At 35.9% G+C, this 18,513-nt stretch overlaps 1 protein-coding gene and 1 pseudogene across 14 annotated transcripts in view; one reads left to right on the top strand and one right to left on the bottom strand.

The window, feature by feature from the left end:
• The window catches only part of NRXN1 (neurexin 1), a gene marked incomplete at its 3' end in the record, with an annotated part of 1,087,855 nt that overhangs the window by 638,764 nt on the left and 430,578 nt on the right, over positions 1-18,513 (bottom strand). The window lies entirely within an intron of this gene.
• LOC308632602 (centromere protein Q-like) lies at positions 4,355-5,174 on the top strand (annotated as a pseudogene). Its single transcript has one exon. The product of its transcript is annotated as a centromere protein Q-like (transcript).

Genomic DNA, 18,513 nt, shown 5'->3' with positions numbered 1-18,513 from the left:
CAGTTATTTGTGCTTTCATAATGGTGCCGAAACCATTTTGGTTATTTTTGCTTACACTGAGGATAGCTGAGTGATAGAGACATTTGTGAAAAAGGAAATTTATCTAAAGGGAGTCATTTAGTCCTGCTGTGCCTTAGTTTCCTCACTCGTGTAATCAAAGGTTTTATTTCCTAAGCACTCTTGTACATGGTCTGTCATACGTGCTTTCAGTTTAAACAATTTATAGAGCATTAAGTCCTGTTTTAAGTGGACCATCATAAGCTTGTATAGAGTTGACCTAGAGGATTTAAAACCACTTCTGTTTAGCAGTGTTTGCTAGGTCTGCCATAAACATCATAGATCAGGATGTATTTAAATACCATGATAATGTAGTTGCATGAGATAGGTCTGCTCTGTCTTTATTCTGAGGCTTTTTTTTTTTCTCCCTCATTGGCTAGTCAGACATCAACTGGGTGCAGTTAAACAGAACAGCCATAATTTGTTATTTATGTTGCTTGCTGGTTATGTGGGACAAGGAAAGGAAGAAAAGAAAATGGAAGTTGATGGGGGAAGTTACAGAGACTAAACCGAAAATTATAAGGTCCAGATCTAAAAATATTTAACAATGAGTTCAAAACATGCCCCTCCACTTCTCTCTTCATCTTGAGTAACATTAATTGATCCCATCTTTGTCTTTTAAAATTGTATGGCCACACAGGAAAGGCTTGGGACACCAACCTGGGTGATATTAATGAAATCCATAGGATTTCCAACAAGATCTGGGAAATGCATCAACTATTTGGCACAGAAAATATGCACACTCACTCATGTCCTATATTTTGGTAAGGGATCTCAGGACCAAAACAAAAATATGACATCCCAGATTTATAAATGGGAAAGGGAGAGTGAGGCATGGTCTCCTTTGAAAACACCACTAAAAGTTATATTAAGCCATGTCTCCTTAGTTTTCTTTCTTCCTTTCTTTTCTTTTCTTTCCTTTTTGCTTTCAAGTCCCACAGAGATTCACTGAATTTCAGTTTCAATTTTCAGTTTCAAAGATCTCTTCACTGTGCAGAATTTTCTTTCTTATTTTTGAAATTTATGCATTCCCTTTCCTACCAAGGAAGAGGATTATTAAAAGGAAGCTTTTATCCTTTCTTCCTGAGTCCCTCCCTCTCTCCTTCCCTTGTTTACATCCTTCCTTCTTTCTTTTCTCTCTCTGTTCCCTTCTCTCTTTCTCCCCCTCTCTGTCTCTCTACATATAGTTCTCTTCTTCTCTGCTTCTACCTTTCCCTTTCTTTCAACACTGAAGTAAAGAAAGCACTTTTTGAATCTTATCCATCAAGTTTATTTTCTTGTATTCATGTAGTAGTGGAGGTTAAATTCAGGGATGCTCTAACACAGAAGCACATCCCCAGCCCTTTCTATTTTATTTTGAGACTTTTTGCTAAATTGCCCAGGCTGGCCTTGAATTTGTAATCCCCCTGCCTCAGTCTCCCAATTAGCTGGGATTATAGGTATCTAGCTTCTATCTAGCTTCCTGATTTAACAGTGGACCTACAATTTTTTTTTTTTTTGTACCAGTGCTTAATCCCAGGGATGCTTAACTACTGAGCCACATCTCTATCCCTTTTATTTTTTATTTTGCCACAGGGTCTCACCAACTTGCTTAACACCTCACTAAGTTGTTGAGGATGACTCTGAACTAGTGATCCTCCTGTCTCAGTCTCCCAAGATCCTGGGACTACCACCATGCCCAACGATCTACATTTTTAACAAAAATTTAAGGTGATACAGATGCAAGTGACTCGAGGATTTTACTTTAATAATAGTTGTTGATATTTGGTGCATTAGACTCTGCAAGAAAGGTCTGTGATAAAATCAGCATTTAGTAGGAATAATGTCTCAAAAGACCCTAAGTCTCCAGGTAAATATACTAAAACAGACCAAGAGGGAAAATCAACCCAGAGATTTGTCAAACATCGAATCAGTTAAGTAGTGAGTTTTGGGGAAGGAAGAATGAAACATACCAACACAAGCCAAATCCACGTATTTTGACCACAGCAATGCTAACAAAACAAATGTTATTACTCTTTAGTTAAAAGGAATAGGGATTCATGATGGAAACCAGAAAATTAACTTCCTGGAATATGATTTTTAATCATGTGGAACACATCATTCTAAAAACTGAGCAGTATACATAAAATATAACCCAGTACATTTTACCCAACCTCCATGAGCTCTGGGTTTTATTGTCAGATGAAAGGATTAAGCTTTGTATGCCTTAAGGCCTCTTTCTACAATAAGGTTCAAATTTTGACTTAAAATCCATCTTGTGGAAGTGATTGCAAACACTGAGAAATACTTTTTTTAAATAAAGCTCTCTTAAATTCCCTTCTCAAATGTTATCTGGCCAAAGACATTCTCCCTTACCACACATGAAGTAACCTTAATTATTCTCAAAAGAATTTTCCATCATCACCTTCCTGATCAACAAACAAAACACAGTACACGTAAAATCTAAGAAAAAATAGTGTGTTGAAAGAGATTTCTATCTGCCTGCCATTTTTCTTTCTTTGATTTTCACCTCGTCAAGGAAAGTTGAGCAAAGCACTTAGAATCAGATTATCAAGAGGTAGTACAAATCCTTCTCTGCCCAGGCCCTGGAAGCCTAGAGAGCCAGTCACCCATGGTGATGTCTGTCGCATAGCATTCTATTAAGGATTTCAGATCTCCATCAAAGCTCCATGGCTTTAAACTCATAACTGGTCCCAAAATCCAGTCTTAGGGCATATGATCAAAATGCAGGTATTTTTTTAAAATTCAAAGCACTGGATCTGTTTCCTCTGCTATGCACCCCTCTGTATTCTAGCATTGCCACAGATTATAGCATAAATCTTTATTGTGTAACTTACCTCATTTGAATGTAATTATAATGAATCTAGCCAAAAGTTATAAAACTTACATGCCCCAAGTTCTAGTGCTAAAGAAATACATGTTACCATCTTACTCTCAAGAAAGTCATTACTCCACTTTCCTCAACCAGTGTCCTCATCTGAACCACAGAAAACAGAAAATTATTTCAGAAACTGTTTTTTCAATTCACCCAGGAATGACACACTGGATGTCTTAGTACATAGGGCTTAATCTTCTTGGGAAACTCTAATTGTTCAAATACTGGCATAATTATATCATAGTGGCAATAAGTGCTTTGATAAAGATAAATCTAAGGTGAGGTGGAAAAGCAGAGTAAGAGTTCCAATTGCTTCTATGTTCCTAAATCCTGGACTATGTCTTAATTCTTTTCCTCTCCTGGTTTATTATTTAGACAAGGACCCATTTATGGTGGTCATTTAATGCATTTATTTGTTGTTGAATTAAAAGTATTAGAATTAAATTTTTGTGGTTGTGGTTCTTTGGAATCTGGACAACACAATTCTGATTATCCTATAAATGTGTTTCTTCAGTGCAGGAGACAGCCGGTACTCAGTGAGGGCTTGTTGAATAAACGAAACATTTAGAAGGGTTGTCCCTATCCTTCAATAGGAACTTGGTAGCAAAAATACACACATTTAAAAAAAAATCAAACAATCAAAAAGAGATTATCGAAATAAAAAGCAAGCTGACAACATGAATAAATATTTGCTCAAAGAAGTATACAGTAGCCATGGTTTATAAAAAGATGTTCACTGTCACTAATCATAAGGAAATACAAATCAAAACCATGATGAGATATGACCTCATACCTGTTAGGGTGGCTAGTATTAAGAAAATAAAAGACAAGTGCTGGTAAGTATGTGGAGAAATAGGTACCCATTTACATTGTTGGTAAGGATTTAAAATGGTGCAGCTACTATGGACATTATGGAGGTTTCTAAAAAAAAAATTAAAATAGTATTACAACATGATCTAACCATCCCATTTCTGAGTATTTATCTAACAGAACATAAATCAGGATCTTGAAGAAATATTTGTACTCTCACATCCATACCAACGACATTCATAATAGCCAAGTTATAGAAACAACCAAATGCCCATCAATAGATGAATGGTTAACAACACACACAAGGAAATATTACTCAGTTTTTAAAAACAAATTAATTCCTACAGTATGTGACAAGGATAAAAGTCATTATGCTAAACAAAAAGTCAGTTGCAGAAGGACAAACTCTGCATGATGCCACTTATATGAGGTCTCTAGAATAAATTTAACTCATACAAGCAAAGAACAAAATAGTTGTAAACCGACAGTTATAAAATTTCAGTTAAGTAAGATGAAAAAATTCTGGAGATATTCTCTACCACATTGTTCCAACAGATTACAATTCTGTGTTGGACACTTAAAAATATGCTAAGGGGACAAGTTCCTGAGAGACTGAAGAAGAATCAGTGATGGAGATGCCTGGTAAAGCAAATGCTTCTCAGAAAAGGTCTCAAAAGCTGAAAAGAAATTCAAAAAGAAAAATCAACAATGAGGAACTGAAGTTGTCAGAGAAACAGGTTAGAAACAAAGGAAAAAGAAATAAAAATCATTCAAAGCATTTATCTTCTGAAGGACAAACAAAAGATACTAACCTAAAGCACATAAAGACAGCATCCAACAAGAGAAAAACCTGACAACTTCTTTCAAAGAGTGCCAGAGAGCATTTGCAAACTATGATAGAATCAGTAATAACAGCAATTTTGAGTAACAAAATTAAACAATAAGAACAAATTCAATATCATCTCAACTACCTGAAGACAAGATTGCTACAATTGTGTGAAATCATGAAAGTCCTTCCCAGAAAGCTGAAATATTTAATGTTTTAAATCTATTGAAAATGGAAAAGGCACAAGATAGAGCTAATGAAGAAGGTCTGGCATTATTGCAGGAAGAAATGGACAAAATAGTACAGACCACAGAATCCATGACTGAAAATATTCATAGTCTAAAGAACAAAATTCAAATTGTGGCACATGAGGTAGAAGAAGAGATGGTAAAACAGATGCTTCAAATGGATTGTAATGGGGTACTCCCTCTTCCAGAACTTTCTCCGAACAGTCTTAAAGCACCCATACTTCACAAAGAAATTTTGATGCTAATTCCAAACCAAAATGCTCTTGTAAAAGACTTAGATGCTCTTCATAATTCATTCCAGATGAATAACTTTTCAATGTTCATCGAAGAAGCCTAAAGAAAACTAGATGCCTCTTAAAGAGTTTATCTTTTTAGATTGTTTCATATTAATTTAATGCTTATGAATCTGTAAAACTGTGAACCCATGATGATATTATAGAGGCCAAAGCCTAATATGTACTTAAAATTTGCATCTAATATAGTCCTGAAAACTCTGTCTAGAGCAACTGCTAAATTAGGAAAATAAATATTTATTTTGTTGTATCCTGCAGTTATTTGTGTAAACCCATAAAATAAGAATAGCCATGATCTAATGATTTATAATGACTGTATGAAGTTCATTTATTGGTTAGCATAGAATTGTCACATCGTGACTTCTTATATATAAAGTGTTTATGTATAGTGCCTAATTTATATAAGTATTGCTGTCATTCATTCTTTAGCTAATAGCTTGCATTTTTCTGTCTAGTCACCTGGAACTTGAGAAATTCCCAAATGTCTTCAGTCTTACCCGACTTACAGTCTTTTTGTGGACTGATTACGATTTTCCAGGTATCTTTAACTTTAAAAGTAGCATCAAATTTTCTTTCTTTGGTTGGTTAGCGAGTAGATGTTGAATATTTATTTTCCACCTTTATCAAAGCATACTTTGATTTTTAAAAATTATTAAACAGGAACCTAAGCACATTTATTCCTTAAAACAAAAACCAACCCAAAAAAACTGTTTGGGGGAAGCTGAGTGTATAAGAACTGGCTGCCAAAGGTAAAATAAACTGAAACCAAAGAAGGCAGTAGACAAATTCAGGATTACATAAAATGCAGTTTATTAGAGACTATGGAGTATGTCTTGAGTGGCAACAAGACAAAAGAATCCCTTCACCCTACAGCAGAAAGAAGGTATCCCACAGCCAACCAAAATGCACCTGCACTTTCTCAAATACTGTTAACGTGTCAAAAGTCAGGTAAGAGACAGTTCAGGTGTCACTGTCTAACACAAATGTTCAGCTGACTATCTTAATGGATTTGCTTATTGTACAGAGTTTTGAATATAGGGTCACCTGGTGGTCAGATGATGTTTGCTATCAAGGTGGCTATAGTCACTTCAAACTGGATCCTTACAAATCCCCTTCTTATAAACTTGTTCTCATTATGTTGTAAGCCTACTTGTGTCAATAAGTGATTACTATAAATATAGCAAAAACCTTTCCTAAGCCACTACTGTATATTGTCTTAGTTCTTTTATCTTTTTGTAAAACAAATTAACTACAGTTTTTTTTTGTCTAAAAAAATATGCTAAGGGGTAACTCTCATGTGAACTTTTCTTACCACAAAAAGATAAAAGAAATAATAGTTAAAAATAAAATTTTTCTTTTCTATATTAGAAACTATTTATTCAGCTAGATGACATATTTACCTTTTTTTCCCAAAGCTACTAATGAATTCCTTGGTCAGTTCTTCCTTCTCAAGAAAAAAAAATACATATCAACAAAGTTTTAGAAGTGAAAACAAAAACAGAAACAAGACGAAGGTTTGCATCTCAGGGATCTTAAGTATGGCTTAAAAACTAATATGAATATAAAAATCTTCCCTGTTGATTGATGATCACTTCCTGTATGTCACTTCAAATTCAATTTGCTGCTTGTATAATGTGTATTTTAAACACAAAAATAAAAATAAATATATTAAGACTGAAAGTAACGTATTGTGAAGTCAGAAAATGTTATATTTTCCTAGGTGGGAAGAGGGAACGGAGGCTAGTGTTTTTAGTGTTACTCTGATATTTAGTTTGGATATGTTTTCAAGAACAAATAGCCTCTAGTTACAAATTGAGTTTATGGGAAGATAGTATGAAAACATATGCCATAAAATTCTTGTATCCTAATAAATTTTGAGGAAGTATCTAATACCTGCTTCTCCTACAGCACAGTCATCCACCACTCTGTTACAAAAGCAGAGTTGTCTTGTTATATAATATTACATAAAATGCAATCACACTCTTCCTGGGATTTATAGTGTCATCATTTACATCAGTTACTTGGTCATCAAGAAAATAGTTTAGAGAGGTGCCATACTTCATAGTTGCCTCTAGGGGGCTCTTTATAAAAGTCTTGTTGTGGCAGCAGCATTTCCCTAAATGGATGCTTAATGCCTCAAATTCCTCATTAATATACACCCAAAGAAGAGTTTACTTTTGTTAAAATGGAAACAAATATATAGTAATCTGTTTACGTTAGCACATTGTAGTTAGGTAAACTAACTCTAAGTAAAAACATGGCCTTAAAATGTATATAGAAAATACAGCATAAGAAGATTACCATGCAGAAATAATAATTAGCCCAAGTAAACCTATACATGGCGACTTTCAGCATTTTGGCAAGAGAAAGAATTTTACTATGAAAGCAGTACTCTAAAAATCAAATGAAGGGGCAGTACATCTAGTTTACATTGTTATTAAAACACACAGGCATTTTACTTTAATGGTCATGGGCTTAGTTCCAATGATTTCAAAATCAAAAAGCTAACTACTTGGATAGCAAATACATTTCATCTTCAAACTGTAGTTGCCCCTAATTTGAATAGTCAGAGAGAATCATCACACAATATCCCTATGTGTGTCCTCATGGCTTATTGGCTTTCAGTCCAATCAGATGAGAACACCCAGACTTTCATCTCTGGAAAAAAGATGGAAGTGGCTTGGAGTGAACTGAGTATTTCTGTGAGATTTTTGGAACTTTGAGACACTGAGATCCCAGCTGTAACCCTCAGAGTCACTACTAAGCTAAGTTGCTCATTTTAACCAGTTATGCTTTACATATGAAGTATTTTCCAAAAGCTCATGTGTGAGACAAGGCAAGAAAGTTTAGAGGTAAAATGATTGGATTGTGATTATCTTAAACCCAATCAGTGCATCAATCCTCTGATAGGGATTAACTGAGTGGTGACTGTAGGCAGGTAGAGTGTGGCTGGAGAGGGTCAATGTGAGCGTGTCCTTGGGGTTTACATTTTGGGAACTGTCTCTCTCTGCTTTCTGGTTTCATATCCTCAGCTGTTTGTGTCCACCACACTTTTCTGCCATGATATACTGTCTCACTGCAGGCCCCAAACCACTGAGTCAGCCATCTATGCACTGAGACCTCTGAAACCAGGAGCCCCAAAATAATTTCCTCCTCTAATTGTTATTGTCAGGTATTTTTTTGGTCATGGCAACAAATAGGTGACTAAAGTTCAAACCTGCATTGCATTTTAGGAATATCCAAGTGTAGGTTAGTTGGCATTGTTCAATGATACATAAAATAACGGTACACTGTATCGAGAACAATGGCAATATAACATAATGGTTGGGTACACCAACTTGGTGATTATCAAACTATAATGTGTATAGAGTCATTTGGGGGATCTTATTAAAATGTAGAACCTGATTCAATAGATCTTTAACCCAAGAGGTGATACTGATGATGCTGGTTTATAGAGCAGATCTACAAGTAGGCTAGAAGTTGCTGATGGACTTCCTTTCTTTTAAACTACCTAAATACTCAGGGTTCAGTTGCATGGCCTTGTTTTGAAATTGTTCTTATATATTTTCTATATAATTTTATATAAATGTGTTAAGAATAAATAATAAACTACATAATTATTAAATAATACTTAAAGGCAATACTGATGAGGAGTTAATTTTAATCCTCGATGATGTAACCTTTTAGCTGAGGTCATTTTACTCTTTCAAACAAACATTTAAGTCTGAACATATAAGATCCTGAACTATGGTGGTGAATACAGGAAAGAAAGACAACCACTGTTTCTGAAAAATAATGTGAACTGAAATCTAGTGATGACACTGATAACATCCTTAGAAACTAAAAAGATTATTTGTTTTAGAAATATAAAAATTAAATGATTATTCCCAATTCAGTCCTTAACAAGATATCCATTTTTTTCTTAAACTTCTAGATTTCTCAATTCTTCATCATCTTAACTAATTTCTAATATGTCAGAAAATAGATATTATAATTTTTGTATAACTAAAGAAGAAAGCACACTGGGTATAGAGTCAGTAAGTACAGATTTTCTTCTAACTCCCTTTACACATTAGTTAGGTGATCTAATTTCCAATTTAATTTCATTTCCTAACAAAGCTTAAATGGAAAACTTTTAAAATGAGATAATGTGTAAAAATATCATAAATTTATCTGTGATCATGACAACCCTCATACTTGTAGAGGTTCAGTGCAAAATGAAAATGAGGACCTCATTCACAAGTTATTAGGTCCTGGGGATGTGTAGTTCAGTGGTAGAAGAGAGATCCCAGTACCTTCAAAAAAAAATTGTTAAGAATTTCAAGATGGCAATTAGAAGATATCAAATCACGAATGGAGCCCTTCTTTGTGTGGAGTCCTGTGTGACTGCTTATGTCTAATGTCCACGAGCAGGTCCTACCTATAAAGTAATTGTAGCTATAATCACCATATTAATAATTTTCATATAGTTAATGCTCCATTGAGCACACTTTGACTGCTTTGGTTACACAGAATCACTTACTCCTTTAGAAAGGAAAAAAATGAAGTACTAGAACATTCAATATCTTGTCTCAGGTCATGCAACTACCAAGTCTAGAAAGCTAGCATTTGTTTGATCCTAAAGGTCTATCTGATTCTAAACCCATCTACTTTAACTAATTTAATTCAATGAGTTATCTATAGTAATCAATACTTTTTTCCATTTTATTTGAATTTAGAAACTTAGGCTCAGAAAAACATTTGGACAATTCACTTAAGGTGACCTTGATTAGGTCATCTACTTCCAACTAGTCCTCTGATATCCCTGGTACCTCACAAAGAACCTGGTATAGAGTATACAGTCACGTAATACACATGCAACTAAACTGAGCACCAGAGCCACCTTTGTTCAACAAAGAAAAAAAAATCTAATTTTCCTATTATTCAAAACCATATGCTTCTGAATGACAATTGTTTTCATTTTAAAGAAATTAATTTGTTTTAAATGTTTCTCATTAGTGATGATTTTCCTGAAAAAAATATCATACACAAAAATAATTTTTAATTTTCTTCTAAAAATAAGCACTTAGATCTAAAGAGCTAACAGCCCAAGTATATCATCTCATAGTAGAAATTAAGAAGAAATGCAAAATATTCATTTTGGATGAATTTCAGATTTTTTTCTTAATATGGCTTGGACTTGATAAAGTAACAAAGTTGTATATTCTTGGACCTCTCTTTTCTATTTTCTTCATGTCATTTTATTTTTTTCATTATTTTTCAATTCTGGGGATGGAACTAATTTACTGTGCCTTAGTTCCATATGGCACCATGTCCATTATAAAGCTGAGCAAAGAGGGTAACTCAGATTACTTGGTTATCTTCTCTTTACAATTATTATCCACTTCCTTAGCAGAGTTTATCACACTTCTGTATTTCTAGGCTAATTTTTCATACCTCATTTACAGAGATTGTATTGTAATTTTGTGTTTCTTTGTCTGGTCCTCCATCCAGATTCCTGAGTGCATTATCTTATTTATCACTATGTCCCCAGACTCTATCACAGAATCTGGCACATACAAGGCATTGGTTAATATTGACTAATTGAAAGCATACATGCAAGAGTTAATACATAAGCAAATGGGGCAATTCAAACAAGACACTCCAATGAGTGCTGAAATGAAGAGCAAATGTTCAGTTTTAGACATTGTTCATTATTGCTTTCTGCTGGGCTGAAAAATGTCATATTCTATAAAATGTATCAAGTCCTCAGAATTAAAATGTCATCAAACCCCCTACCAGACCATGTTATGCTAGCTTGATATTTGAAAGCACTACAATTACAATTCATTATGCCAACTGCTGATACAGTTCCAGGCTATGGGGCATCTGCTGAAAATGATGGGAAATAAAAATCTGTGGGTCCCCTGGAAGGGAGGTTGCTATGTTTAAAAAGCTAAAATCCAGGCAAGAACTCACCAGATGCTTTGTGGACTGAAGAGCTGAGTTCCAGTTCCTTGGGGACCTGAACAGATGGGACTCCCTGAACCCAATCTCGAAGAGGAGTGTCTATGGCAAGACGCCTGGTTTCTGCCCCAATTGCTTATTTCCTTTGCCCCCAAGGCTACAATGCACAGAAGTGAACTTATTCTTTGCAACATATGAAGCTAATACTTTAGAGAAATCCAGAAAATTCTTCCAAATGTGTTTTTCTGTGCATTCCTGTTTGTATGGTTGGCTACACAGTATAGAAAAGTATGGCAAGCCTTGTTATTTTATTTATGCCCTTAGAGGAGGAAGGTTATGCAGGCTGCCAAAGTGGGGATTAGGCTCACAGAGGTAACAGTTAAGTACCAATGAGAACTGTGGGGAGAAAATTCCACTGAAAGCTCATGTATAAGGAGGCACCTAAGAAATACTTTCTGCTGCTTCTTCTTACCTTTATGTCTCAGACCCTTCTCCAATATCGCAGGAATCTAGGCTGCATTTTGTTTGGTTTGGTTTGGTTTCCCCGCTGCAAGATTCCTATGGAGCTCATTCCATCTAACTTTATAAAAAGACTGAGAACGTGGAAAAAGAAAGTGAGATTACCCTATGACATGGAAGCAATATAGGGTAACAGCTAAGGGCAAGAGCTCTGTAGTTGGGTTACTTGGGTCTAAATCTTAGGTTTCTTATTCAGTAATTGTTTTCCCCCTAGTTACCTAACTTCTGTTTCCATGTCTTCATTTGTCAGATAGGGAGGGTATTAATGTGTAACACTGTCATGCTCAGAACAGAGGAAGCACTGAAAAATGATGGTACATCCCTTTATGTGATCTAATAATAGAAGCAACACCTTATGGTTTGGATCTGAGGTGTCCCCCAGAAGCTCATGTGTGAGACAGTGCACGAATGTTCAGAAGCAAAATGATTAGATCATAAGAGCTACAACCTGATTGGTAGATTAATTCACTTGGCTGGATTAACCAGGTGGTAACTGTATTCAGGAAGAGTATGGCTGGAGGAAATGTGTCACTGGGAGTGGTCATCTGGGATTTATATTCCGTCCCTGGTGAGATGAGCTCTCTGATTACTGGCTGTCATGAGCTGAGCTAATATGCTCTCTCATGTCCTTCTGCCATGATGTGCTGCCTCATCTTGGGCCCAGAGCAATGGAGTTGGCTGGCGATGAACAGAACCTTTCAAACCATGAGCCAAAATAAACTTTCTCCTCTAAGTTGCTCTTATTGGGTATTTTAGTTACAGCATTGCCAAGCTGACTAAAACACAATACTAAAAATAAAATACCATAAACACACCAAAGATAGTTTGTTCTGTCATAACTGTCTGATACGTTTGAAATGCTGAATATCAAATTATTTCACACAATTTCATTAATTTATTTTTAAAAAATAAAACATTGTTCTACTGTGTTCCTGATGTCAGCAGGCATAGGCCTATCCAGTAACTTACTGGATGTTATGAATATTATATTATTACATGAGAAATTTAAAAATGCTTATTATAGTATTATTATTACTCTGGAATGTGCTAACTCCCTTATCCTTCCAGGGAGAACTCTGAATTTCAATTTCCATTTGTATAGTGCCCAGTGCAATCAGAGGTACCCTGAAGTGTATATGACTGGGATTTGTTTGGAAGATCTGATTCAAGCAATGTGCTCTACTAGTAGTAGTCAGCTCATGGATGGAAAATTAAGGTCAGAGCCTAACTCTACCACTCACAGTCCTGTGTTCTGCTGAGATCTCAGAGTCCTCATTTGTATAATGGAATTATTATTATTACCTCATGTGGATTCCTAGGAAATATGCTAAAGGGAAAGTGGGATTTCTGGTCTCTACTATGCTGGAAATTAAAGGAGGCAAATGTAATTGGTCTCCACCTGCATTTTAGTGTTGACACTTTATTACAGCAGAAGAGATGAAATACAGTTCACTATTTTCAAGATAGGGAAAAAAGGCAATCAGGTCTGTGATAAACCAGTTTATGCCACATTAGGAGTTGTCTAACTCTTTGACATCATCACAAAGACCATCTTAAACACCATGTTAATGTTTTAAAAGCAAAACTGCCATCTTCCATGTTTTAAATCGGGCAGCGAGAATTTCTTTTCTTTCTAGACCTGAACGTCTGGGAGAAAACTGTAAGCCTACTTGCCTACTTTCTAGCTGGGCTGAAGCAGACTGTCTGGGTCAGTAAACCAAGACCCTAGTTCCAGGAAAGCAGTCCAGAGTAGCTAGAGAATTGTCATTCATCTTCCAGGTCGATGAAGCAACCCAAGAACTTAGCCTAAATATATACTGAAGTTATTGTTAAGAAGATGAAGATAGCTGTTCTTTGAGTTAGCTCTCTCCAGCTGAAACAATGAAATGACATATAGTGAATATCTGACCCAGAATGGAAACTTGTACTATGAAAGGTAGCTTGTAGCCACAATGTCAAATAGCTGATCAAAGACTGAACATGCTGTGTCAGTTAGGCCAATGCACAAGTCCTTATGTTAAGGGAATCCCTTTGAATTTTCTTATAGGATATTAACCTTGTTTTACATTTACAAAACCTACTTTCAAATAATTCATTCAAGTGAGTCAAGTGAGAACATATGACCACTCAGAATCAAGGCAGTACTACTTGTAGTTATATAATATCTCAAGTAAAAGGAAAATCTTTAGGAAAAGCAGAGTAGGGGAGCAGAAAGTAACTCTCTTCCCTAAAGAGGAAATGAAACACATGGGAAGGTCAATATAAAGGAATTGTAAAATTCTACCAACCAATACGTAGACTGTGACAGCAGAATAACAGAGAAAAGGCAGAAAGTCAACTTCAACAAGGAAACTAGAGGAAATGAAAACCTGGGGATACACTGTTTAATCCTGACTTTGGAACCCAAATGGGAAGTTTCTTTGCTAACTCAAGAAGTCATCTGTTCTCACAAGTGAAGCAACTCACAGACGTCATCTAAGACTTCCTTATCCTCCAAGTTCTTGCAAGGCCATTTCTCCAATAAGTCACACAGTCTTGCACTTCAAAATTGGGCAGATAACCTGCATCACACATTTTCTCACGAATTTTTGTTCTTCCATGCAAATGGAAGTTACGCTACTTCTCTCTGAACAAAGAGAGCACAAAAAAGAGACCCAAAAACAAATTTGATGAGCTGGGTTCACCACAAAAGATGATAAACTGAGAATTCATCACAATTTTCTTAAGTTCTTTGTTGTCCAAAAGAGGACAGATAAGGATTTTCACTAAGGAAACACTTCCTCCCTTTTCAGGATTAATGGGAGTATACTGTAGAAATTAGGGTATGACCACTGCCAGTGGCAGAGGGGAGCATCCTGATTACATTCAGGAATCAACTCCCCCCCCCCCCACCCCTGTGAGGCAAAAGGCTTTCATCAGGCTGGATATTTTCTGAACCTCATCTACCTCTTAGCATCTTACAGATTTTGAGTGATAAAACTCTCGAAGTGTAATTAAAGGCTGAGCTGACCTAATTAAGTTGATGAAAATTTCAGTACGGATTTAATTCCCTCTAGCATTTCACTCATTTTTTTCTTCCTCTACAATCCTCCTTTAGGCTAATTCTGAGCAATTTTTAGTGGCAGCATTTTAAATTACCTCACACAGGTAGTGTCTCTATTGAAACACAACTGGTAGCAAAATCTCCAGCAGGTACAGGAAGGCTAAAAACAAACTTCAAATGAAGAACTCTAAGGTGTTTTATTGAATACACAACCCTTTCCTACTTCTCCAGTTTCCTTTCATCACTAACAAACTATGATGCATAGTGTCTACCCTGTAGGAGGGAAATAGGTGTTTTAAAACATTTTGGCATTTTGGAGACACAAGAGACTAAGAAATACACAATAGCAGGAACAGTTTTTCTTTTCTTTTCTTTCCTTTTCTTTCCTTCCTTCCTTCCTTCCTTCCTTCCTTCCTTCCTTCCCTCCCTCCCTCTTTCTTTCTTCCTTCCCTCCCTCCCCCTCCCTCCCTCCCTTCCTTCCTTCCTTCCTTCCTTCCTTCCTTCCTTCCTTCCTTCCTTCCTTCCTTCCTTCCTTCCTTCTGAGATGGAACCCAGGGGAACTCTATTATTGAGCCACATCCTCAGCCCTATTTACTTTTCATATTGAGACAGTGTCTCACTAAGTTTCCGAGATTGGCCACGAACTTGCCGTCCTTCTGGTTTAGCTTCCAGAGTTGCTGGGATTACAGGTGTGCACCACTGCACTGGCCAGGAGGGGGACTTTATAATGAGAGAGAAGCATCACACTTGCTGATAGATCATTTACTACAGAAGCCCTCATGGTCAAAATACTGGGATAAAAACATACATTAGTAAGAGTTCCATCTCTCTTTGAAAATTAAAAAAGAAATCTCTAATGAGCAATTCAGGAATTAGCTCTGACACTTTTATACAGGATGCTTCCCAAATTGTCTAAGGTGAGAGGGCAGGGCTGTAGGTATCCTTTGATGGATCCTGAACATTTAATTCAGATGATGTGCTTTCTCCTGTACGGTTCTTACTTCCTTTCTTATTGTAGCATTTACTCATTAAACTCTTTGTTAGAAAAATTATATTTAAAATAATAATTATTAAGCAACATGTTTTAGTTTTTATTGATGTTATAAAAAATGAAAAAGATATGAACAAGTGTTTCTCCCAAGACATGCTTAGTGCTGCATTTGTACAAACTCAGATTTAAAAGCATATTTTAGTGACCTACTGTCCTCTAGGAATTACATTGACATAGGTAGGGTATTCATTATTTCCAATATTTCCTTTAACTTTTTTCTTTTTCTTTTTTGGTAGGGATTACAGATGTGTGCCACCAAGCCCAGCTCCTTTAACTTTTCTTAAATTTTTATCTATGAAAGCAATTTTCAGTGAACTCAAACATTTATCCACAGATTTTTTTGATTTACTTACTTATGATGAAAATATAATTTTTAAAAAACTTATTTTGATCCATTTGAAATTTCTGGCCATTCAAGTTTTCTCCTCATTTTAAACAGAATACTATATGAATTTCAGGTTGGGTTTTATCAAATTTTTTTTATAAACTGATTTTATTTTGGAATTTGATAATCTCCTTTTAAATATTAACTTTCTTTACTGAGCATCAAGTCTCCCTAAGTGGAATTCCAGTCTCGTTTCACAGTTAAAAAAAAAAATGCCATGGAAGGGAAGAACCAAGTTGCTGTGGTGCTTTCAATGAAAACTAGACCTCAGGTTGTTTAAAAATGTTAAGCAATTTCCTTTTTCACTTTAATTTGTTTTTCTGAAGGGGTGGTGGGTACCAGGGATTGAACTCAGGGGTACTTGACCACTGAGCCACATTCCCAGCCCTATTTTGTATTTTATTTATTTAGAGATGATAGGGTCTCACTGAGTTACTAGCACCTCACTGTTGCTGAAGCTGGTTTTGAACTTGTGATTCTCCTACCTCAGCCTCCAGAACCACTGGGATTATAAGTGTGCACCACCACACCTGGCTTCACTTTAATCTTTAAAGAATGATGTATGAAGCTGTAAGACATGCAGGTCATTTCTCTTTTTATACTATGAGTGTCACTGTTTACAATGAAACAGACTCATCTCATCCAACATATTTCATTTGTTAGGATTCTGTGTTTTTATCCTGCCTTATCACTTTATAGCTTTTGGTCAAGTGACTCTTCTAAGTCTGTTTCCTCACTTCTAGGACTTTTTCCTATTCCAACACTCCCAAATTTCTTCTATGACCTCAGACAAGGTGTCCTTAGACTCTCCCAGGACTGTTTAGTCTAACAGAAACTACATATTGGATTGAAAATAAAAATATAATGAGCCAATAAAAGAAGCTATAATTAAAAAATCACACAGGCCATGTGTTGCAAGCTGGGAAGTCTAAACCAGAGTTTAGGACAATTTACAAAGGCTTACTGTTAAGAGATTCTACATAAATGAACATTGGTATATTTCAATCTTTTCAGTAACTACAAGGCTGACCTCTATGAAATAAGTCGATTTAATTCAAAACTTGTGTTACTTTGTCACTATTTCATCACAAACTGGTAAAGCAGGGAATTCTAAATAGCAGTTCAGACATGAAGGAAACTATGAACTATCAAAAAGTCCTACAATTGAAACATGTTTTGATACATAGGCTGAATATGTCTGTATCCTTCCACCTTCTACTGTGTCAAGAGGAAAGAAGTGAAAGAGATTACACAAGTGAATAAAATCCAGCAGTATTTGTGGCAATGGAACAAATACTGTGGAAAGAAGAGAAGTGGGAAGAGCCCTTTCCATAAAGAGGACTGATTTGGATCCAAAATCCATAGCAGGAAGAATAGGCATGACACCTCCTTTTAGGGACTCAGGAGCTGCCAGCTAAAATTCACTTGGAAGACCACTTGACTTCTAGCTTTTGCAGTTTTTTGTGGTTCAGTTAATATAGAAAAAGGTGAATACTAAGGTAAATCAACTCATACACATTTAAACATTAAAGGTGTTCTCTGAAGCACAGTTTAATTGGAAACTGTTGTTTCAGATTAAAGCAATTAACTGCAGCTTAATACCCACAAAATTTGCCTCCTCTCTGCTGAGAACTGGCAGAAGGCTAGGTGTCTCAGTTGAACTCAGTCATCACAGAAATCCTCATTTTATTACAGAATGCCCAGAAAAGCCTTTTAGCTAGATTTCCAATTCTGAGAAATTGAAATGGGAATTGGATTCCCATTCCCTTTTCCAATCAATATATAGCAAGGTTAACTGTGATAGATAAAGCAAAGCTTTATCTAGCTGACCCAATTCATAATGAAAGTAAGGAACATGGATAGTATGGGTGTTTAGGGGTATGGTTCTGCCCGCCACTTCCCATCACCAGAAAAGGGTCTTAGAATGTTCTTAGAAAGTCTGATCATGGGGCTGGGGATGTGGCTCAAGCGGTAGCGCGCTCGCCTGGCATGCGTGCCGCCTGGGTTCGATCCTCAGCACCACATACAAACAAAGATGTTATGTCCGCCGAGAACTTAAAAAAAATATTAAAAAATTCTCTCTCTCTCTCTCTTTTTTAAAAAAAGAAAGTCTAATTATGTTTTTACAATGTTTCTTCCTAACCTGAAATACACTGTCCATCCCCTGACTGCCCAAATCTTAGCATTCTTCCAGACTCTCACATTCTCTTTCATGTGTCTTTCTGATTTGCTACAACTCTCATTTCACCTCACCTTCTCTTTAACTGAAATAGGTATAACTACCATACAATTTAATGCCTCATGCCTCATAGTCTACTAGATATTTCTAAATATTGATTTCCTTTATAGTAAACTTGAGGGTATGTGCAGTCTTACATGGCAATGATCCTGATGAAAATACTATGATGGGACCTGGGATGTTATTGTAGTTCAGAAGACAAAGGGCTCTGAAATTGTACT

The sequence above is a fragment of the Spermophilus citellus genome, assembly GCF_964194105.1.
Source record: "Spermophilus citellus genome assembly, chromosome: 13".
Taxonomy (NCBI): domain Eukaryota; kingdom Metazoa; phylum Chordata; class Mammalia; order Rodentia; family Sciuridae; genus Spermophilus; species Spermophilus citellus.
Note: the sequence above shows the minus strand (reverse complement) of the source record. Positions and strands in the feature narration are given on the sequence as shown.